The sequence below is a fragment of the Ictidomys tridecemlineatus genome, chromosome 2, assembly GCF_052094955.1.
Source record: "Ictidomys tridecemlineatus isolate mIctTri1 chromosome 2, mIctTri1.hap1, whole genome shotgun sequence".
Lineage (NCBI taxonomy): Eukaryota > Metazoa > Chordata > Mammalia > Rodentia > Sciuridae > Ictidomys > Ictidomys tridecemlineatus.
In genome coordinates this window covers 80,454,298-80,477,876 of record NC_135478.1, presented here as the reverse complement: position 1 = coordinate 80,477,876, position 23,579 = coordinate 80,454,298, and the positions used below count along the sequence as shown (strand labels likewise).

General features: G+C 43.0%; 1 pseudogene; it reads left to right on the top strand.

The window, feature by feature from the left end:
* Positions 1–1,267: 1,267 nt before the first annotated feature.
* LOC110597011 (KH domain-containing RNA-binding protein QKI pseudogene) overlaps positions 1,268–23,579 on the top strand; it is a 54,207-nt pseudogene continuing 31,895 nt past the window's right edge.

Here is a 23,579-nt window from a genome sequence, read left to right as displayed (position 1 = left end):
GGTCCTAAAAGGGCCCTTTTGGCCCTTGCTGATTTTTTCCGGCCCGAAGATTCTCTCTTTCTCTCGCTCTGTCTTTCTGTGAACATGGGCGCCTCCTCGTCCATACCTGAAACCTCGCCCCTCAAATGTTTAATAAAAAATCTGACCACACTCTCCCTCACACCAGACATCAACCCAAACTTCTGATCAAATTCTTTACCCAAGATTGGCCTACATATCCTCTGGATAATGGCAATCATTGGCCTCCAGAAGGCTCATTAGATCCAAATCTTCTCCGGGACCTTTTTAACTACTGCCAGCGTCTGGAAAAGTAGAGGGAGATTCCCTGCGTTGAAGGTTTTAGCCTTCTCGCACAGCACCCTGCTCTCTGCTCCTCCTGTTCTCCCTCTCAAGTCCTCCTTGCTTGCAAACCCCTCCCTTCCCCTACTTCCACTCCTGACCTTGCAGACTCTTCCTCATTTGACCCGGCAGACAAACCCCCACCTTATCCCTCAGCCCCACCTGCTCCTCCTCTCCCACCAACCCCTCCTCTTCCTCCACCTGATTCTGCAGATCCTCAGCCTTCCGTTTCATCCCCCTCCCCGCCACTCTCTTCCGCTGCTGCCTCCACCTCCTCCTCTGAGGAGACATCCCCTTCCTCTCTCTCCCCTTCCTGTCCACTGCTGACTGCCTCCTTCAGTCCTCCTGTTACCAGGTCTAAGGGACCCCTTCCCGCTCCCATGATGATTGCACCCCTTTGTGAGGTTGCTGGTCCCGAGGGTGTTATCAGAGTACATGTGCCCTTCTCCATGTCGGATCTCACTCAGCTAGAGGGGAAGTTAGGCTCATTCACCACTGACCCCACCACTTACATTCAGGAGTTTCAATGGGTCCTGCAAGCCTATAGCCTCACTCATCACGACATTTACATGCTCCTGGCCAATACACTTCTCCCTGAGGAAAGGCGACGGGTCTGGGAATTGGCCCAGGCCCACGCTGATGAAAATCATAGAACCAATCCCAACCACCCTACGGGCCCACACGCTGTCCCGGAGCAGGATCCTCTATGGGATTACAACACCCCTGGAGGCTTACAGTCTCGTGACCTTTTTGCATCCTGCCTCTTGGCGGGCCTGAAGAAGGCCGCCTGCAAGGCCATTATTTTTCAAAAGATGCAGGAGGTCATTCAGAAGAAGGAAGAAACACCTTCAGAATTCCTGGATAGATTAACCAAGGCTCTCCAACAGTACAAACCTCCACCCAGAAACCCCTGACTCGCCATGTCTTAATGACATATTTCCTGGCTCAAAGCTACCCTGACATTAAAGCCAAACTTAAGAAGCTTGACCAGGGCCCTGCTCCTTCTCAGACCAAAATCCTTGTGGTCGCTTTCAAGGTTTTCCATGGTAGGGAGGACGAAAGCGAACGCCACAGGCAGAAGGCCAAAATCGCCAAATTCCAAATGTTGGCCCAGGTCATTCAGGGAAGGTCATCACCATGCCATCCTAATAAGACGCACCCTGGAGCTTGCTTCAAATGTGGTAAGGAGGGACATTGGGCCAGGGATTGTCCTTCGCTGAGGACACCCTCCACCCCCTGCCCAAAATGCCACCAAAGGGGACATTGGGGGTCAGATTGCCCAACAACTTGGCGGGGAGGCTGGTCAGCTGCCCCGCAACCCCAGCCTCTCCTAGGCTTGGCAGAGGAGGATTAACGGAGCCCTGGGCCTTCCCTCCTGACTATTACCATCAAGAAGCAAGAGCCTAGGGTCACCTTTCTGGTGGATGGACGCTTCATTACCTTCCCCTTGGATACTGGTGCCACTTTTCAGTCTTGAGGGAGTATTGGGGTCCTACCACGCCCTCGAAAACTCCTATTGTCGGGGTAGGAGGTAAACAAAATTTCCCACGGAACCCCCACCCCCTTATCATGTTATATGCAGGAATCCCTTTTATCCTTCACATACTCCTTTCTCGTTATGACCCATTGCTCCATTCCCCTTCTGGGAAGGGACATACTCTCACTATTGAAGGTCACCATTCACATATCACCCCCCACCTCCCCCGCCTCTCATTTCCTCATGATGATCCTAGGGACAGATACACCTCTATTATGCACTCTCCCATGCCTATCTGAACAGTTAACCCCGAGGTTTGGGACATGACTACGCCCTCTGTGGCTAAATGCAGTCCTATTCAGTTTGTTTCACAAGGACCTCTCTCACGAAATTTGTCTTTGCCTCTCTTGTTTCAACTCCGCTCGGAACTTTGGAAATATCAGGACTGGCTTCTTCCAGACCCAGACTCCTCTTCAAACACTCCTCCCTTAACACCTGGGAGTTTGGTCTATTATAATACCCCGGAGGGAAAAGGGCCTCTTGCCCCCAAATGGAAAGGCCCCTATCCAGTCATTCTCTGTACCCCCACTTCCGCCAAACTCTCCTTACCAGACAACCGTCTTACCCCCTGGATTCACATTTCTAGGTTGAAGCCATACCTTCAAGAGGTCTCATCTACTGATGACAGGACCATCCCAGAGGAACTCCAAGAGTCACCTCCTAAACCTCCCCTTTACTCCTGCTCTCCACATCCATCTCATCCCTTTAGGTTGCGGCTCACACAGTGTTCCGCAGAGCCCAATTCCTCTTAAAGAAGGCACAATGAGCTCTCCCAACACTCTAATTCTCTTTCTTTGCTTATTTTCTGTGCTCTGTTGGGCCTGGTCTCCACCTTCCTCTCCTACTATGTACAATTCACCCTTCAGGAACGATATTTAGAACATGGCATGCAGAAAGTCCGCAGTTGATGCAAACACTTGTTTCATCCACAACTGCACCTCTGTGTCCCTAATAATGTCACCTTCCAAAACCCTTTCCCCAGATTCCTGGAATTGGCCTTTTGTTTGCTTCCTTTTTGATCAGACTGAAGATTATTGCCGCTAGTGGCCAGAGGTATATAATGGGTGTCCTTACTGGTCATGTAAGATTCACTATGAGGATCATTCATATAAAGCCTCTAATCAAGGTAAACTTTTCACAAGGCATGGCCCACATGGTATACCAGGAAGGTGGAATACACTAGACATACCTGACCTCAAGGCCAAATATTGGGGTTATGTTGAAATTGCTGTCTATGCTCAACAATTTGCAGTCAAACCCACAGGATGGATGACTGTTTCCTGCTCCCTGATAACGCCACCAGAGGCAACCATCCAAGTAGTCCAGCATATCAGGGAATCAGAATCAAAACTTTGAGATCTTATCCATAGCCCAACCAAAGGGGATGCAGAGCCTTCAACCCCCTTAGGCGCCCCTCCCACATGGCTTAATTTGTTGCATCAAATCCTTTGATTACTAAACTCCACAACTCTTTCTGTGCCCACTTCTCAGTGATTCCTCTGTGCTTCACTTAGTCATCCACTTCTAGCAGCAGTCCCATTAGCAGCAGGAAATATTTCAGCAAAAACCTATAATTTCTCTAAGAAAGGACAACCCCTACATGTGGCATGCATCCCACTGTGGGAAGGTTATTCCACCAATGCTTCATTCCCTTTCATCTGTTTCCACCTGTCAACAATGAATCCTTTACCCATTTGTTCCTTGAGCTATAGCACCCCATCGAGCCCTGCGTTTATGCAACCTGGACATTTCCTCTGGTGTAATAGGTCTTTAAGTACCTCAATGACCAATGTCTCTGGCACCTGTTTCTTGATTACTGTAGTTCCTCAGCTGTCTTTGTATACTCCCACTGAATTCTGACAATTGGCCCTACCTTCCCGCACCCGTAGGGCAGTCTTTCTGCCTGTTCTTGTAGGCCTCACTTTAACAACCTCAGTGGCGAGTCTTGGACTCGCTGGTGAAGCTATAGGTCATGCTCTATGGGCATCCAACGACTTTCTTTCTTTCTTTCTTTTTTTTTTAAAGAAAGAGTGAGAGAGGAGAGAGAGAGAGAATTTTTAATATTTATTTATTTTTTTAGTTCTCAGTGGACACAACATCTCTGTTGGTATGTGGTGCTGAGGATCGAACCCGGGCCGCACGCATGCAAGGCGAGCGCGCTACCGCTTGAGCCACATCCCCAGCCCCATCCAACGACTTTCAACAAAAACTGCAAGAAGCGCTCAATACCACTGCTGAATCTCTGGGCTCCTTGCAGCGGCAGGTTACTTCATTGGCACAGGTGGCTTTACAGAACCGAAGGGCAATTGATCTCCTCACTTCAGAAAAAGGGGGTACATGCCTGTTCCTCAGAGAGTAATGTTGCTACTATGTTAATGAGTCTGGGCTAATAGAAAAGAATGTTGTTAAATTGCAGGAATTATCGGCCCAATTGTTCAAACCCACCTCCCCTGATCCCATAGCGGGGTTCTTCCAATCCTCTCTTGTCACAGACTTGCTACCTTTCTTGGGGCCCCTTATTGGGATGCTCCTTTTTTGTTCTCTCTTTTCCTGCATAATAAAGTTCCTTCAAACCCAATCACAGAAAATTTCTAATCAAACTCTCAACCAGCTTCTGCTTAGGCACTACCAGACTCTGATGACAGATGAGCCCCCAACATCTTCAGGAGAACAGCTCACTCAGTGCTGAAGCTTACCAGGCACAATGGGAAACAACGGACATCGGACAGTGGGAGACAATGAGCCCGGAAGACCTCTTGGCCTGCCATCCTGGATTTCTGAGCCTTTATGTCCTTTTATGCCTCCACCTGGCCCTTGGCCTCATCTTTGTCAGTCCCCCAACATGGAACTTCTGCCAAAAACTGACCTTTGCTTTAATTTTTATCTTCATCCTGTTTCTGTTTGCTCTGCTCTTCTTCAGGTGCTGGTGACGCCATGTCAAGGCAATGCTTCCAATACTTCCTAGAGTCTCTGTTACAAGACCAGTGGCTGATACCAATAATCTCCTCCATCCAGGACTGGTTCCATGCCACCAATGACTTGTGGCTTCAAGGAACTTTTATAGACTTCACCCCTACCTAAGTAGCTGTCTATAGCCACTGGGTTTTATTTCTGGTTGCCATGGTATCCCCAGATCTGCCGCCCGAACATTCTCCACTTCCTCCTTCTAGGTCCCATGCAGCCCCTGCACAGCAGGAAGCAGCCAGATCTGACTAACGACGCCCCAGTTCCTAAGAAAACAAAAAGGGAGGAATGTTAGGAAAAGGTATAATGGTAGCCACACCTCAAAAACCCCAACATGGCACCTGAGGAGATTCTCTTCCTGCCTTTCTCTTTCCCGCCGGCGCCAATATTCAAACCCCGCTAGCGGGAAACCTTAGCTCCAATAGGAACTAATTTCGTGGGCCCCAGAACCGACATCTGGAAGAACTTACCAATAAACGAGTGACCCATCATTATCCTAAGCCCTGCCACCTCTCTTTAGATCTAATATAAGCCCACAGCCTTTTGTAATAAATTGGAACTCCTCCGGTGACTTGTCTCGCGTCGGTTCTTCTTTCAAGAATCTCTAAGGCATTTGGATCACCAATCATACAATTTGGGGCTTGGTATAAACTGGAGAATATTTCATCAGGTCCTTGCCAGTTCTGACTAAAATTCAAAGTTCTCTTCCCTTAGTAGGCATCTCTTTTCAGGCCCTTTTAGCATATACACTTTCCTGCAAGTAAGTTTGTAAATCAAAATTTACTTGTTGCTCTAAATTAGCAAATTGTCGGGCTGAGGATGTGGCTCAAGCGGTAGCGCGCTCGCCTGGCATGCGTGCGGCCCGGGTTCAAGCCTCAGCACCACATACCAACAAAGATGTTGTGTCCGCTGAGGATAAAAAAATAAATATTAAAAATTCTCTCTCTCTCTCCTCTCTCACTCTCTCTAAATAAATAAATAAATAAATTAGCAAATTGTCCTGCTCGGGACAGCATACTTCCAAGATAATATTTATTCCATGCAATCAATTAGTCTCTATCTGTTCAGAGCAATATTTTATCCAATTTGATTTCCATAACAAATATTCACCCCCAAAAGGTGGGCTCTAGCCAGTGTAAGCCAATCATTAGGTGGCAGAGCCCCATTACTCAGTGATTCTAAAAAACTTCCCACAAATGGGGAGTTTGATCTGTAAACAGAGCAAGCAGATTTTAACTCTTTCAATATTTTAAAAGGTATAAGTGAAAGTGCCCCTATTCATTGCTCAGGAATCTGGGATCTAGTTGCTGAAAAATGGGATATAACCTAAATCCAATTACAGCCTCTCCTGCTGCTTCAACAGTGCAAATATTTATAGCCTTTGTAACACTGAATTTCAGTTGTGCCTGAGGCAGTGGGTGAAGTACTGGAGCCAGAGCTGTGGCAGGAACATTCATACTTAAATTATGAAAGTATAGTAGGGATACATGAGACTAGACACCAAAGAATTATCAGGAAGCAGATTTATTTGGCTGTATCTAGGTTCAGAGGGAAAAGCTTTCCCTGTAATCAGTCAATCCCCCTGAACCTTAAGTTCAGGCAGTTTCAGAACTTCATACCCTGTGTGTAAGGGGGAGGGGCTCAGAAGTTCACAACCTACACAAGTTCACCCCAAAGCAGCTTCTTTTTTCACTATTCTGGGTAAGTTAACCCTTCAAGGACAGTGCTTGAAAGGGGGAGAGCTTCTTCTTCCCTTTCTTCCTCCACCCTTCTAGCTGTTACCATTGGAGCCCAATTACTAACATTTTCTCTTATCTTTGAAGTGTAAATATCTCTGTGAAGCTCTGGCCCAGAATCTTTCTTTCTTATCACACTTTGCATTTGCAAACACACTTCCTGCTTGAAAACTTTCACAAACTATTATATATTGTTACAATACTAGTTAATGCATAAATTGTGAAAAACTAGTAAAGGGGTGTTCAGCATCTGGAGCGTTGGTCTCTTTCAGGCCCTTTGCCAAGTAAGATAGAGAAACAGGAAGTAGGAAGCTTAACTATAGTGAACTCTTCTGTAGAGATTCTGATAGTCCCAAGATCAATTATGGTGTGGATTTCTACAAAAGCTGAATTAAGATTTTCTGTGAAGGAGGGGGTGCCACTACAAAGATTACTAGTTAGTTCACCTTCTTTTGGCTCAAAATCTTCCCTGAATTCGTGCTCAGGTTTCCTTCCCCAAGCCTCCCAAATTCAAGTTCTTCCACCATTTCCTGCATTGCGCTCTTGGAGCTACTGATCAATCTTCTGCAGAACATATTGTACTATCTCCATCTGAATCCAAACAAGTTTGTATCCAAGTCCACATCCTCTCTTCATTTTTAATTGTGCACCTGGGCATATCAGCTGAATTGCAGCCAGCATGCAACTCTGCTAAGTCTTTTCCAAATATACAAATCCAGCAATTCCTTTTTAAAGAAACAAAGCCCAAGTAGAACAAACTGTTTATAAATTTCCCATTCTTAATGTCTAGCTATCTTAAAGGTTCCTCCCTCCTCACTCTCTCTCAACTGATGAACATGTCTGGGAGGGCCAGACACCCACCTGATGTTTTTCCTTCTGAATTACTCAGGAGGGTCCCTCTTTCAGGCTCCATGACCCATGGTGGGAGGGAGCAGGTAACATTTGGAGGTGTGGGCCAGCTGGAAATAAAGGCTAGGAAAGTAAAATTAAGAAATAAACACAGAAGTCTAGGAAAGTAAAATTAAGAAATAAACACAGAAGGTGCAGGAAAATATTTGAAGCAGAGTTTTGACAGGTGGAAGAGCTCTAATGGGTCTGATTCTAACAAGAGAAAAGCCCAAAAGTGCTTTAGTTATAGTAAAAAAAAGGGTGAGGGGAGTTTCATGAGGAGTTTATTCAGAAAAACAGGATAAGAATGGGAAACGCAAGTTGTCTGGGGCTTGGCAGGTTACATCTATCTCTGGGTGGCTGCATTTGAACCCAGGACTGTGAGCTAAGGCAGAGGTCCACCATGATCTGGGCTTTCTCAAACCAGGGAATTTCATCAGATTTCCCAGAAAAGCAGCCTCCCTCTCTAATAATGGCTCAAACAAATCCATAGTTCATACTTAACTTCCAATATATCCCTCCTGGCTCTCCTGGTCCTGAGAGTGTCTGATGAGAAATCTGTTGTTTGCACATGACTTTGCCTTTCAGTGTGACCTGTGCTCCTCTCCTGCAGCAAGTGATTGTTATTAAAATTCTTTGTCTTGTCCTTTCTGCAATGGAAGTATCAGTGGTGGAGATATTCTTTTGTGTTCATTGTTATTTGGGGTCCTTGATGCATCTTAAACATGCAAGACCATGTATTGCCCCAGGTTTAACAAATGTTATTTTATAATTTCTCCAAATATGTGTTCTCTGCCCTCAGCCAGTAGCTTTTCTCTGTGACATGCCTGGTATTCAGATGTTTGGCCATTTAATGGTGTCCTTGAGGTCTCTTATGTTCCCTAGGTTCTTTCCTATTTTGTCCTCATTGCTGTCTGCAGGTACCAGTTTGGCAAAGCTGTCCTCAAGCACTGACGTTCTGTCTACTGCTTGATCTGGACTGCCATTGAGTCTTTCAACAGAGGTTTAATGTGACATGTTTAGCTTCTCCTTCCCAAGGTTTATAATTGGCTCTTTTTCAAAATCTCTCTCTCTAGGTTCAAGTGTTCATTCATGTTCTGCCTTAAACCCCTTCATTCTTTCAACTGTTACATTGATGTTTTTAAAAAATTGTTCTTTGCATAGTTTGTCTGGCACTTTGAAATCTTTGGCATCAGTGCCAAGAAAACTATAGAATGTAGGAGGTGCCAGTTGCTTTGTTTTGTGAAACACCTTGTGTTTTTGTTGAAATTTGAACTGTCAATAAGATGGATGTCTCTTCTGCCTTTTTTTTTTTTAAAGCCAGGGATAGAATCCAGAGGAGCTTAAACACAGAGCCACATCCCCAGCACTTTTTCTTGTTTTCATTTTGACACAAGCTATCACTAAATTCCTCAGGGCATGACTGAGTTACTGGGGGTAGCTTTGAACTTGTGATCCTCCTGCCTCAGCTTTCCGATCTGCTGGGATTAAAGGCATACACTACCCTGCCTCGCTCTCTCTCCCACTTGTATTGATCCACTCTTATAAGCAGCCTGATCTTGGTGCTGTAGGCTAGGGGTGGTTGGGTGTGTGGTGTTGAGTTTCACTCTAGATCATTCCATTGCCTCTTTTCCCTGGAGCATCTCTAGCTGTGACTAGTGAGGACTGACTCTGGGCATCGAGTTCCACAGTGTGAAGGACTCAAGTTCTCTGTTTGTCAAGAGAGTGGGGACCCTCTGGTAATCCAGTGGTGTTATGTACACAGAAGGGCCTGTGACTGTGCTCTTTGTACTTCCTCTTGCAATAGGAAGGGAAGCTCCCACCAGCATGGGACTGTCCTTGGGCTCCGTTGCCACTGGCTGAATTCCTTGAAATCAGTGTTGATAATGGCTATTCCTGTTGTGGTTAGGGACCTGGGACTGTGATCATGTGAAACAGAATAGAAGGACCACAGATGCAAGGCTGAGCTTAAAACAAACTGAGCATGAGACATCTATGACCCAGAGGCCAGGCCTCTCTGGAAAGGACAAGCTGTAACAGTGTGACTTAACCTGACTGGAACAAATAGCACTTGAAGAGGACATTGTCACTGAATGCCTTACTCAGGACTGGGCCAGGGACTGATTTACTTGACCTATTAGATCCATATAAACTCCAAGACAATAGCCACTCTGTGGCAACCCTCTTGGGACCCCACCCATGAAGGAGATCTGCTTGCTTTCTATTATTTTCATAAGTTCTGACACTTTGCCTTCATCCTTCCACTATTTGTGTCTGTGAAATTCATTTATTGAAGTCACAGGTCAAAGAACCCACTCACTTCCATGGTGTGTGTTATAAAAATGACTGTAGACTAAACATGTCAGGAAACTAGACTGATGTGGGAAATGCCCAGCTCCGCATCTTGGATACCCAAGAGTTGGGGTGCAATTGAGCTCTTATGAGATTGCATAGGGGAGACCCCATCAAACCTCACAAAGAAGGATGCATTTTCCATGTTGAAAATATGAAGAGAGAACCAAATATTTGGTACAACAGCGGAGAGAAATTCTAACCTCCATATCATCTTCCTCTAGTACAATATTCTCCCCTCCTACCGTTTACATATTTTCCAACCAGGAGACTTAGTTTTGCTTAATACATGGAAAAACCAGGCATCAGAAGGGCAACTCATGGAGAAGTGGACAGGCCCTCATAATGTCCTCCTAACTACGCAGACATCTCTAAGCCTCATTCATCATGTCTGAGGAGGAAAGACACCATCAGAAGATGACTCCCCTGCTCATCCTGGGGACCCAAATTCACTTGGTTAGCTGACAACCCATCTATAAAATCTCACATATCTTTTCAGGAGACAACCCCCCCAGATGGAACTCTTATCCATTTGGGTGTTCAATTATTCTTCCTCTTGACCTTCTCTATCCCTCCCTAAAACAGATCAGATTTGCTTCCACCCAGTTATGGATTGGGCCCTCAGCTGCTGGGCTCCAGCATCTGGTTGATGGCTGGGACTGTGCAGAGCTCCCTCTGCTGGCCACTGACCAACAGGGGAATTTCAGGCAGCCCGTCTAAGTTCACAGCAGCAGTTTTCTAATTGGCTCAAATTCAGAGGGTGCATTCTGTTAGGTCCAGTGGAAAATGCCTCCTTCCTTCTTCTAACCAGGAGAGTCCTCAGATGTTAAAACTCAAGGCTGAGGAGAGAAAACATGTCCATTGTAGAAAGAGAAGTGTTCCACATCACCCAGACAAAGGCAGTGGGTAGGTTCTGGAGCCAGATAGCTACTGGCAGCAGAATGGATGGGAGAGCCGCCTCCTGTCCTGAGGCACCACATCACTTCTGCGGGACTCCATAGGGAATAGATTGGGCTCCCCAACAGATATGGGATGCAACTGTCACTCCACAGGAGACCGTGTGCCTTGGCCTGTAGATCTATTCTTAAAAAATGAAGCATCCCCTGTGCTGGCCTAGTCAAAAGCTTCCTTCAGTTGGAGCATGGTTGGTGGCCTCTGATTGAGTGCACCCACTGGAAGTGTAAAGGGAAAACTCACACTAGCTGTTGGAGCTGCCACCTGTCAGCCATCTCTTTGGCCTGGAGGGGGTTTATCATCTTTCACAGCCACCAGGAGCCCCACTGCACATGTTGTGCCCTCTCTGAGGTGGCCTCTTCTTTTTTTATCCTTTTTGCTCTTTGAGAGTCTTGGCCCAATCACCGAAGTGAATATCTCACCCAGAGAGTACAAGCTTGGCATCAAAATACCTGGAACAGGAGGGACAAGAATAGAAAATTCACGTTTGTTTTGAATCTAGGAAAACATTAATTCAAGGATGTAACATATTCTTGAGAGATTGGTGGCATCCTGATTTGACAAAGGAGGAGTGCCCCCCTATCCCTCTTTCCGGTATTGGGATGGTAGTAGAGTGTTTTCTGTGTGAACATGCAAACTTAATCAGATTTTATATTCAATAGCTTTCAATTTATGGACCAATGTACGTGGAGCTCTGTGGTCACCATGCCCATCCTCACAGCCCTCAAGGGAAGACCAAACTACAGCTCTCAGCCCCAACAGTGGATGGAGGGCCAAGGGCCAACCACTGATCCTGAACTTGGGTCACTGGAAATTTGTACCATCAGCTTAATTGAGCACGGGGCTCTGCTGGAGACTGTAGCTGGTAGGAAAGCTGACACTGTCACTGGAGAATGGCTGGAGGTGCAGTGTGGTCCTGCTGCATAACTAAAAGCCCCCAGGGGAAGACCCAGTCTCCTGGAGCTCCTCACACCTGCACACAATTACCTCCAGTTACCACACCAGCTGTTCAGGGTGAAGATCAGAGAAAGCTTCCCTCATGTTTCCAAGTGGGAAGAGAGGAAACCAAGGCATCGACATCCATGTGCACCTGGCTCCATTCTCCTTTGCATGAATGGAACATCTGACCTCAGGAGAAACCATCTGAGCAGATGCTGACCAGCTTGTGTTCCCACAGAGTCTCCCTGGCCTGGGGGAAGGGAAGGCTTCACATCTAGCCCCCTCTGGCCTTTTACCAGGTACAAGGGAAATATCTACCTCCAGTTTCCTCTGCACTTCCAGTCACACCTGAGGAGGGGAACGAGAAGGACTTGAGGGAGTCACAGCCTAGGGTCTCAGGCTCATCACTGAGTGGTCTCAGGAGGAAAGAAGGCTTCCTCCCTCTACACCTCCCCCTGCACCTCTAGGACCTCCACATACTAACAGCAGGTTTCAGCAGAAGGAACTGCAAGTCTCACACCTTATGAGGGGAAATCCCTATGGAACCAAAGTCACAAGCCCTTCAAACATGAATATGACACATCACACCACAACTCTGAGCCAACAAAATATAAGAACTAACACTAGAGGCCTAAGGGTCTCACTACATTTTCCCCAGTACATCAAGCCCACATAGGCACCAAATGTAAAAAGAGCACTAAAAAAGGGCATCATTTGAAGAGCCAGAGCCAGAACCAGAACCACCCTGAGATGCAGAGGGAGGAGAGGCTTGTCCAATTGAGAAAGAAACAGCTATGTTAATATGCTAGGGCTCTAGTGGACAAACAGGGGACAGTGCTAGGGAGAGGGAGAACACAGTGTGAAGAGAGAGAGCCAGCCTGAGAGCCATGTTCCAGTGGGCAGAGGTCTTGCAATGGTAAGGCCAGGACAGTAAAGTCACTGACCAACAGGGACCTGGATCTAAAGTGAAAGCAGGCGGCATGCAAGAACTGGTGAGGGGTGGAAAGAGGACAGTGGAGACTCGAGTGAGAACACAAATATGGAGGTTAGATGTTACACGTCCTCACAGGAGGGGGCATTCCCCACACGGACTCCTGCATGGACTGGGCAGTGGCCAGGAGAGAATCTATGAGACCAGGGATTCAGAAGAGCCATTTGAAGTGAACACAACAAACTCTGAGAAAACAGAGAAGCAATAGAGGAACCTGCCAGAGAAGGTGAACCAAGGGAATCCACTAAGGTTCCCCAATCACACCAGAAATCCTGCCCCTGAGAATTACAGGGAACGAGCTCCCAAACATACAGAGCCTCAGAGCAGAAGTGATCACCTGGAGGGAAGAATCGATGAGCTCCACACAGTTCAGGAGAGGAGAAACAAATGGAAGAAAAACAGAGCAGATTTGGGGAAGTAACACAAAATGCCGGCTCTTAAGGTAAATAGGTTCTCTCATAAGCAAACATTAAAACAGCAATGAAACTAGCAGGGTATAAAAACAGTAGGGAATAAACTGGCCAAATTTCAGTGGAAAACAAAGAAAATCTTGATGAGCATTAGAACCCTAGGCATGTTACATTAAAACATCAGTTACATTAGTTACACATTTCTATCTGATCACTGACACAGACAATATGCTAAAGAATTCCCACAACACAGTGCTCTTCTCTTCAACGATCTGCTTGTGACCATCTGAAAGATGCTGCATCCTTCTGGTTGCCTCAGTCCCTTCAAAGGCTGTAAGTGAACAGAAGGTCAAAATACCTGAAAAACACGAGCCTGATCTCAAAGTCCATAAAGCCCTTGATGAGAAGAACAGCCTCCTAGACCCACCTTGCAAACCACGGCTGGAAAGCATCCTGCCCAAAGCAGAAACAGACTACAACCAGCTTTATAAGAGTGGTGATTGTTGTACAGTGGAACACATAAGATGGCTTTCTAAATCCCTGTCCTTGTTCCTCAGTCACAGCAGAATACACTAAGATGTTCATTCTGCACCTATCTTATAATTTTTATGAGAAAAAGTAAAACCATCATATTGCTACCAAAAAGGGAATGCAGTGCCAGGAGCAGCTCTCTGTTGGGTCATCACCTCGAGGATTTCCAGCTCTCCTTTAGCTTGACTTCCATTCACAGAGAGCCGCGTATCTGCCTCAGAAGGCTGCCACTTGTAAAGACTAGGGCTGTGTCCTTTCAGTGCCTCCTCAGTGTTCATCACACAAATACCTTGTGTCTGTCCTTTGGTCTTAAAGGGTAGGCTGACTGACACCCTGTAACAGCAGTTCAGTGTGAATTCTGACACCTGTCAGTTTTAACAGTTGTCCCATTACCAGGGTTGAGGTTAGGATCAAAATGAGATTTCTTGGAAATTTTTCTTTTTTCTCAAATTTGTACTGGTGCAGTATAGTTGTACATAAAGGTTGAATTTGTTATAGTCATACATGGAATATAACAATATAATTTGGCTAACATCACTCCACACCAACCCAGCCCCTCTCACTCCTTGGGCTCTTTTCTATAGTGATTTTTCCTTTATTTCCATGAAATCCACCCCAACTTTTTCTTTATCCTCCTCACATAAACATGCAGCCCACATTTAAGCATTAATTTCTTTGGGGATGTTGCTGTGTAGGTTTTTTCCTTGTTGTGTTTTTATGTGGTTTTGCTATGTGTGCAATGCTGACTTCATAAATTTGGAATGTGTTTCATCCATTTCTATTTCATGGAGTAGTCTGAGGAGTCTGGGCATTAGTTCTTTAAAGGTTTTTGGTAGAACTCAGCTGGGAGTCCAGCCAGGCCTGGGTTTCTCCTTGTTGGAAGGCTTTTCATTTCTGCCTCTATTTCATTACAAGTTACTGGTCTGTTTAGGTTTTCTTTTTCCTCTTGATTCAGTTTTGACAGATCATATTTGCTGCAGTCTGGCTGGGCAAAATAACCAGGAGGTGACAAGCAAGTTGAAGGTTGAAGCGGGAACTGCTTTATTGCAGAACAGCAGAGGTATATATACCTAACTGATTACACACAGCTTGACTCAATCAGCATCATCCAATCATAGCATTGTTCCCCTACAGATACAGCAATCAGCCAGTAAGGAGTCCCCACCATCTTGATGGCTCGGTGGCATTGCTTCACAAACCACTCCTCCTGGCAAATTGCCAGGTGCCATCTTGACTTGATCACGGCCTCCAACATCTCCCCCTTTTTGTTAAACAAGTATGTGGTTTAGGGACCGGGCCTGTCTTAGGTAGTCCAATACTACATATGGTCCTTACCTGTCACTGGATGGTCTGACCTCAAATTGTCAGCCTCCTGGCTTAGATTGGTGTTGGGGTTTAAGTGTGCAGAGTTTAGCTCCCTCAGCCTGACACTTTGCAAGAAGCTGTGGCTGTGATTTAGGTCAGCTGAAGGCATGCCTCGCTAGGAGGAGGAAAAGTCCTCTTCCCCTTATCACAAGACACAAGCTTCTGCATGGTTTGGCCTAGAGAAAGAGGCTTTCTGCATACTGGACCTGGGAACAGTACATTCGGGGATTAGATAATGTCTACAAAGAACTTTGGGAGGGTACTTATCAAATAAACAGGAACAATCTGAATTTAGCTCTGTGTACCCGCTGAGACATGATATTTGTGCAATGTAGATGAAATGTCACTAAAGAATTGCTTGCTTTGTTAGAAGAAGGATATAAAAGGAACTTGCAAATAAACCTCAGCATGCAGTTGCAATTGCTGCCTTGGCTCTGCAACCCCTGTGTCCCGGTTATTTTGTGACCCTTACCCAGGGACCCCAACGCACTAGACGTTCACAGATTGGTACCATTGTTATTGGATCTTACCTGTCTTTGACTACCGGCCCAACATATTTAGCCATACATGTGGATCTTGCCCTGTTTCTAAGGCCATAATGGCCTGTTTAACAACCTTAGTGGTTTCTTTTTGTTGTCTGTGTAATTTACACAAACACCATAAACAACCTGCCACAAGCAGAAGGAGGAGAATACAAAATGCCACAATTCCAAGCCATTGATGGCTCCAAGTGAGAAACCCCTGGAAAAACTGTACCACCAATGACACCATCAGCAAAGATACCCTGGTACTATTAAGAGTTACAATTTGTTGTCTCAATAGATTAGTTAATTTTGAAACTTTACATTCCATGTGCCATTAAGCGTGGCTCCTAATTGTCCGGAAAGATTTGCTGTTCCAGAAGTAATATAATGCATAGAAGTGACACACAGTCTAGGTAAGTCCTGCAAGCAGCTTAAAGCAGAGGAATCCATTAATATGTCTTCTTGAAGTAAATCAACTCTTTGGTTGAGCATCAGAATTCCATTTCTAGGATGATCATTAATGTTTTGTGTTTGTAAAGCTTGTGCTATTGTTGAGTTACATTATTTATTGATGCAGCAGTTTGTACAGTTTGTGTGATAGCTATCGAAGAAGCTGATGCAGCAGCAGAAACAGCAACAGCTGTAATGATGGAGCTGTAATTCCAAAGTCTCGTTTGGTTTTCAGTAATACTAGAAATTCTTCTATTTTTGTCTTCACTGGCACTGGGATGAAGGTAGGAATTCTGGCAATAATGGCCAAAGAAAATTGTGTAGCATTCAAGCAGGCACTAAGAAAACAATTTTCTGAATAATTTAGTACATTATCCTGAACATAATTATTAGACATAATGAAAAGGAAAGGTGAAAGTAAACAAACAGGAGTTTTGTTCACATTTTAAAACAATCCTTGTAAATTTCTGAATTTAGGTAGATTATTTCATAGACATCAACATTTTATTTTTTGAACACCTAGAAAAACTTGTGTGAGTTTAATTTTAAAGACATCTTTCATCTGTTTACCCAATTTAAATTGAACTGTTTAAATCACGTGAATAAAAGATATTTGGATACATTTTTTTCATGAGTGCTCCTCATATATCTGCCAATTTTCATATCATGTGTATGACATATGGACATATGCACATACAGACATACAACACATAACACAAGTGTGCACACATAACACAATAGTAAAGGCCTTGTAGCTTTTCACAGGTGAAATCTCCATTGCAATGTTTAAAAACTTCACAGTTGATCAAAAAATAGAACTGATCAGGAAAACATCAACTTAGGTCTGTAGGATCGAATTTATAAAATATAAATTTATAAAATTTTTATTTTATAAATTATAAATTATATGAGCTCAAAAAATAAAAACTCCATGACATGGGAGAGGGCATAATAGCAGAAAAACCATTTTGGTGTGCCAACTTTGGAGCATATGAGTGGTTTTGGGAAGAGCATAAGGCAAAATCTACTTAAAAAAGGTACTGAAAAAAGCATCCTGGCTACCACCTTTTTGATATCTCATCCTTCTTTCTGTAACTTGCATATGGGTCTGAAGGTATTCCCACAAGTAAGCCTCAAGGTTTTTTACATTTGAAATAGGTCTCAATGGTGCTCATTATTCATTAGCCTCCAGGTGTGGAAGAACCATTGTCGCAGATGTAAGGATAGCTAAACTGGAGTTCTGGATATCAGCTGTTATGGATTTGAGCCAAATTGTCTTCTTTTTGGTCTGTAGAAATCACTTTAGTTAGTCTCTCTGGAATCCAGATCGGCTGCTGTTCTCCCTGTGGAAACACACAAACAGACCCCTGGCTCCAGACAATCACTGGGTCAGGACCTTTCCATTGTCCAGTCAAAATGTCCTTCCAAAGTACCTTGGGCTTATGTACATTTTTTGGACACGTGTCTTTCCGCAGCACTGATCCCTCATAAATCCAAATTTTACAAAAGCTTGTAATACTGCATTAAGCTCTACCTTTTGAGTTGATTGGGTACTAAAAATGTAAAAGCTTGATCAGGGGTAACTACTGCTGCTGTACCATTATTTGACCCATCAGTGAATATATTTGGAGTATTCATGATAGGTGTATTTCTTGTCATTTTTGGAAAAAACTACAGGATGTGAGGACCCAAAAGACAACAAAGGATTAGATGGTAAGTGGTTATCAAATGAACAAATAGATTTGCACTTGATAATTGCCCAAGTATTTAACTCATTAGCTAACTCATCAATTTGATTCATAGTATATGGAGTAATAATTTTATTGGGAGAAATTCCAAACACTCCCTTTGCTGCTTTTATTCCTTTGAGTATTAATTGTCCCACAGCCTCAGGATACCTAGTAAGAATAGTGTTAGGAGAATAAGATAAATGTATCCATAATAACGGACCTTCTTGCCAAAATACTCCTGTAGGAATATTTTCAGTAGGTAATACAATAAAAGAGGCAAACTTATATGAATTCTATCCAGATGCATATTTTCCATATATGTTTCTATGAGTTTTAATATTTTTCTCGCTTCAGGCATTAACATGAGGGGTAAATTTAGATCCGATGGACCTTTTAGGATATCAAATAAAGGTCCCAACTCTCCTGTTGGTATGCCTAGATAAAGCGATGTGTTGAGAGCCACAGCTGAAGGGGCCCCAGCAAACTTCCAGCTGCCAGCAAACTTCCAGCTGCCAGCTGATGATTGGCTCACAGCGGCCCCAGCAAACTTCTAGCTGCCAGCTGATTGGCTCCTCTGCAGTGATGCCCACTGAGCTGTTTCCCCGCCCTTTCAGAACACAGAGCTGCTCATTGGGGGACTTTTTTTGGCTCTGCCCATGTGACCCAGCCAATCGGCCTCAAGAGCAGGAGGAGTGGGGGTTTGAGAGGCTTGTGGGAAGCCAGTGGTGGCAGTTGGGCTCTCAGGGAATTCCTGAAGAGCTTGTGTGGTGGGGCGTATGTGTTCTAAAAATAAAGTTCATTTCTGCTTGATAAGTGGCTTGTGAATTGTGCCCAGCCAGACTGCGGCATTCATTAGCCCAATTACTCCCTCTATGGCATCATGGGCAAATACCCGATATTCTACTCCTTTGATACCTAGTTTTGTTAAACCTACCTCCTATGGGGCAATTCCTTTTAAAATGTCCTGTTTGTTCACAATTGTAGCATGTTTTTGGCCTGGCATCTAAAACCTGTTGTACTGCAGCTGCCATGACTTGCCCTTGTTCATTAATGTCTCTACATAATTTAGTATATGTGTTTATCTTATGAGCCTTTGCTTTATTGAAGAGATTATTATGATCCCTATCTCCTCTCACATGAGACAGATTGTTCTTTTTTTCCAGTTTCTTTTTTTTATTGGTTGTTCACAACATTACAAAGCTCTTGACATATCATATTTCATACATTAGATTCAAGTGGGTTATGAACTCCCAATTTTACCCCAAATGCAGATAGCAGAATCACGTCGGTTACACATCCACAGTTTTACATAATGCCCTATTAGTAACTGTTGTATTCTGCTACCTTTCCTATCCTCTACTATCCTCCCACCCCTCCCCTCCCATCTTCTCTCTCTACCCCATCTACTTTAAATCATTTCTCTCCTTGTTTATTTTCCCATTCCCCTCACAACCTCTTTTATGTAATTTTGTATAACAATGAGGGTCTCCTTCCATTTCCATGCAATTTCCCTTTTCTTTCCCTTTCCTTCCCATCTCATGTCTCTGTTTTAATGTTAATCTTTTCTTCCTGCTCTTCCTCCCTGTTCTATTCTTAATTGCTGTCATTATATCAAAGAAGATATTTGGCATTTGTTTTTTAGGGATTGGCTAGCTTCACTTAGCATAATCTGCTCTAGTGCCATCCATTTCCCTGCAAATTCCATGATTTTGTCATTTTTTAGTGCTGCGTAATACTCCGTGGTGTATAAATGCCACATTTTTAAAAATCCATTCATCTATTGAAGGGCATCTGGGTTGGTTCCACAGTCTAGCTATTGAGAATTGTGCTGCTATGAACATTGATGTGGCAGTGTCCCTGTAGTACACTCTTTATGGTCTTCAGGGAATAGTTCGAGAAGGGCAATAGCTGGGTCAAATGGTGGTTCCGTTCCCAGCTTTCCAAGAAATCTCCATACTGCTTTCCAAATTGGCCGCCCCAATCTGCAGATTCACCAGCAATGTACAAGAGTACCCTTTTCCCCACATCCTCACCAGCACTTGTTGTTGTTTGACTTCAGAATGGCTGCCAATCTTACTGGAGTGAGATGGTATCTTAGGGTGGTTTTGATTTGCATTTCTCTAACTGCTAGAGATGGTGAGCATTTTTTCATGTACTTGTTGATTGATTGTCCTCCTCTGAGAAATGTCTGTTCAGGTCCTTGGCCCATTTGTTGATTGGGTTATTTGTTATCTTATTCTTTAATTTTTTGAGTTCTTTGTATACTCTGGATATTAGGGCTCTATCTGAAGTGTGAGGAGTAAAAATTTGTTCCCATGATGTAGGCTCCCCATTTACCTCTCTTATTGTTTCTCTTGCTGAGAAAAAACTTTTTAGTTTAAGTAAGTCCCAATTGTTGATTCTTGTTATTAACTCTTGTGCTATGGGTGTCCTATTAAGGAATTTGGAGCCCGGCCCCACAATATGTAGATCAGAGCCAACTTTTTCTTCTATCAGATGCAGAGTCTCTGATTTGATATCAAGCTCCTTGATCCATTTTGAGTTAACTTTTGTGCATGGCAAGAGGAGGGGATTCAGTTTCATTTTGTTGCATATGGATTTCCAGTTTTCCCAACACCATTTGTTGAAGATGCTATCCTTCCTCCATTGCATGCTTTTAGCCCCTTTATCAAATATAAGATATTTGTAACTTTGTGGATTAGTCTCTGTATCCTCTATTCTGTACCATTGGTCCACCCGCCTGTTTTGGTACCAGTACCATGCTGTTTTTGTTACTATTGCTCTGTAATATAGTTTGAAATCTGATATCGCTGTACCACCTGATTCACACTTCCTGTTTAGAGTTGTTTTTGCTATTCTGGGTCTTTTATTTTTCCATATGAATTTCATGATTTCTTTATCTATTTCTACAAGAAATGCCGTTGGGATTTTGATTGGCATTGCATTCAACCTATAGAGAACTTTTGGTAATATCACCATTTTGATGATGTTAGTTCTGCCTATCCATGAACAGGGTATATTTTTCCATCTTCTAAGATCTTCTTCTATTTCTCTCTTTAGGGTTCTGTAGTTTTCATTGTATAAATCCTTCACCGTTTTTGTTAGGTTGATTCCCAAGTATTTTTTTTTTTTTTGGAGGATATTGTGAATGGAGTGTTTTTCCTCATTTCTGTTTCAGAAGTTTTGTCGCTGATATACAGAAATGTCTTTGATTTATTCGTGTTGATTTTATATCCTGCCACTTTGCTGAATTCATTTATTTGTTCCAGTAGTTTCTTTGTAGACCCTTTTGGGTCTTCTAGGTATAGAATCATATCATCTGCAAATAGTAATAATTTAAGTTCTTCTTTTCCTATTTTTATGCCTTTAATTTCTTTCGTCTGTCTAATTGCTCTGGCCAGTGTTTCAAGAACTATATTGAATAGAAGTGGTGATAGAGGGCATCCCTGTCTTGTTCCAGATTTTAGAGGGAATGCCTTCAGTTTTTCTCCATTCAGAATGATGCTAGCCTGAGGCTTAGCGTAGATAGCTTTTACAATGTCAAGGTAAGTTCCTGTTATTTATAGTTTTTCTAATGTTTTGAACATAAAGGGATGCTGTACTTTGTCGAATGCTTTTTCTGCGTCTATCGAGATGATCATATGGTTCTTATCTTTAAGTCTATTGATGTGGTGAATAACATTTATTGATTTCTGTATATTGAACCATCCTTGCATCCCAGGGATGAATCCTACTTGATCATGGTGCACAATTTTTTTTGATGTGCCTTTGTATCCAATTCGCCAGAATTTTATTGAGGATTTTTGCATCTAGGTTCATTAGAGATATATGTCTGTAGTTTTCTTTCTTTGAGGTGTCTTTGTCTGGTTTCAGAATCAGGGTGATGTTGGCCTTATAGAATGAATTTGGAAGAGCTCCCTCTTTATCTATTTCCTGAAATAACTTGAAAAGTATTGGTATTAATTCTTTTCTAAAGGTTTTGTAAAACTCTGCTCTATATCCCCCCGGTCCAGGGCTTTTCTTGATTGGTAGTCTTTTGATGGCTTCTTCAATTTCCTCCTTTGTTATTGGTCTGTTTAAATTGTGTGAATCTTCTTGACTGAATCTGGGCAAATCATATAATTTAAGAAATTTATTGATATCTTCGCTATCTTCTATTTTATTGGAATGTAGCATTTCAAAATAATTTCTAATTATCTTCTGTATTTCTGTAGTGTCCATTGTGATATTGCCTTTTTCATCCCGTATGTTAGTAATTTGAGCTCTCTCTCTTCTGTTCTTTGTTAGCATGGCTAAGGGTCTGTTGATCTTATTTATTTTTTCAAAGAAGCAACTTTTCGTTTTATCAATTTTTTCAATGTTTTTTTTTGTTTCAATTTCATTGATTTCCGCTCTGATTTTAATTATTTCTTGCTTTCTACTACATTTGCTGTTGTTTTTCTCTTTCTTTTCTAGGGTTTTGAGATGAAGTGTGAGTTCATTTATTTGTTGGTTTTTTTCTTTTTTTAAGGAATGAACTCTAGGAAATGAATTTCCCTCTTAAAACTGCTTTCATTGTGTCCCATAGATTCTGATATGTTTGTCTGTATTTTCATTCATCTCCAATAATTTTTTGATTTCCTCCTTTATGTCGTCTGTAACCCATTGATCATTCAGTAACATATTGTTCATTTTCCAGGTGATGCAGGATTTTTCCTTCCTTCTTTTATCATTGATTTCCAGTTTCATTCCATTGTGATCAGATAAGTTGCATGGTATTATCTCCACACCTTTATATTTACTAATAGTTGTCCTATGGCATAATATATGGTCTATCTTTGAGAAGGATCCATGTGCTGCTGAGAAGAACATGTATCCACTTGATGATGGTTGATATATTCTATATATGTTGGTTAAGTCTAGGTTATTGATTGTGTTATTGAGTTCTATAGTTTCTTTGTTTAGCTTTTGTCTGGAGGATCTGTCCAATGGCGAGAGCGTTGTGTTGAATTCACTCATAATTATTGTGTTGTGGTCTATTTGATTTTTGAACTTGAGGAGAGTTTGTTTTATGAATGTTGCAGCACCATTGTTTGGTGCATATATATTGATAATTGTTATGTCTTGTTGGTGGATGGTTCCTTTTAATAGTATATGCTGTCCTTCTTTATCCCTTTTGATTAACGTAGGTTTGAAGTTGATTTTATCCCTGGGGTCAGTGGTCAGGCACACCCCCACACGGATGGGCTCTCTCATCAGGAAAGGTCCGGGAAAGCTTCAACACAGCCAAAGTGCGTCAGACCCTTAACGGGAGTCACCCAATCACGTGTCAGAAATGGCTTCCCACAAAATATGGTGTAGAGTCACACCAAAAGTGTGTAGGGTAATAATGTCCATTTCTTTCCACTGTCCTTCCCTTCCCCATACCCTGTTCCCTCCTCTCAATCCCCTCTGCACAATCCAAAGTCCCCTCATTCCCCTCCCTTTATGGATCAGCATCTGCTTGTCAAAACAAAACAAAACAAAACAAAACAAACATTTAGCCTTTGATTTTGGAGGGTTTGACTTATTTCACTTAGTATTATCCGTCTCCATCCTTTTTCCTGCTAATGCCATAATTTCATTCTTTTTTAAGGCTAAATAATATTCCTTTGTGTATATGTACCACATTTTCTTTATCCATTCATCTGTTAAGGGCATCAAGATTGGTTCCATAGTTTAGCTATTGTCAATAGAGCTGCTATAAACATTGGTGTGGCTGCATCACTGTAGTATGATAAATCCTTTGGTTATAATCTGGAGTGGGATAGCTGGGTCAGCTGGTGGTTCCATTCCAAGTTTTCTGGGAATCTTGATGCTGCTTTCTGGAGAGGTTGCACCAATGTGTAAT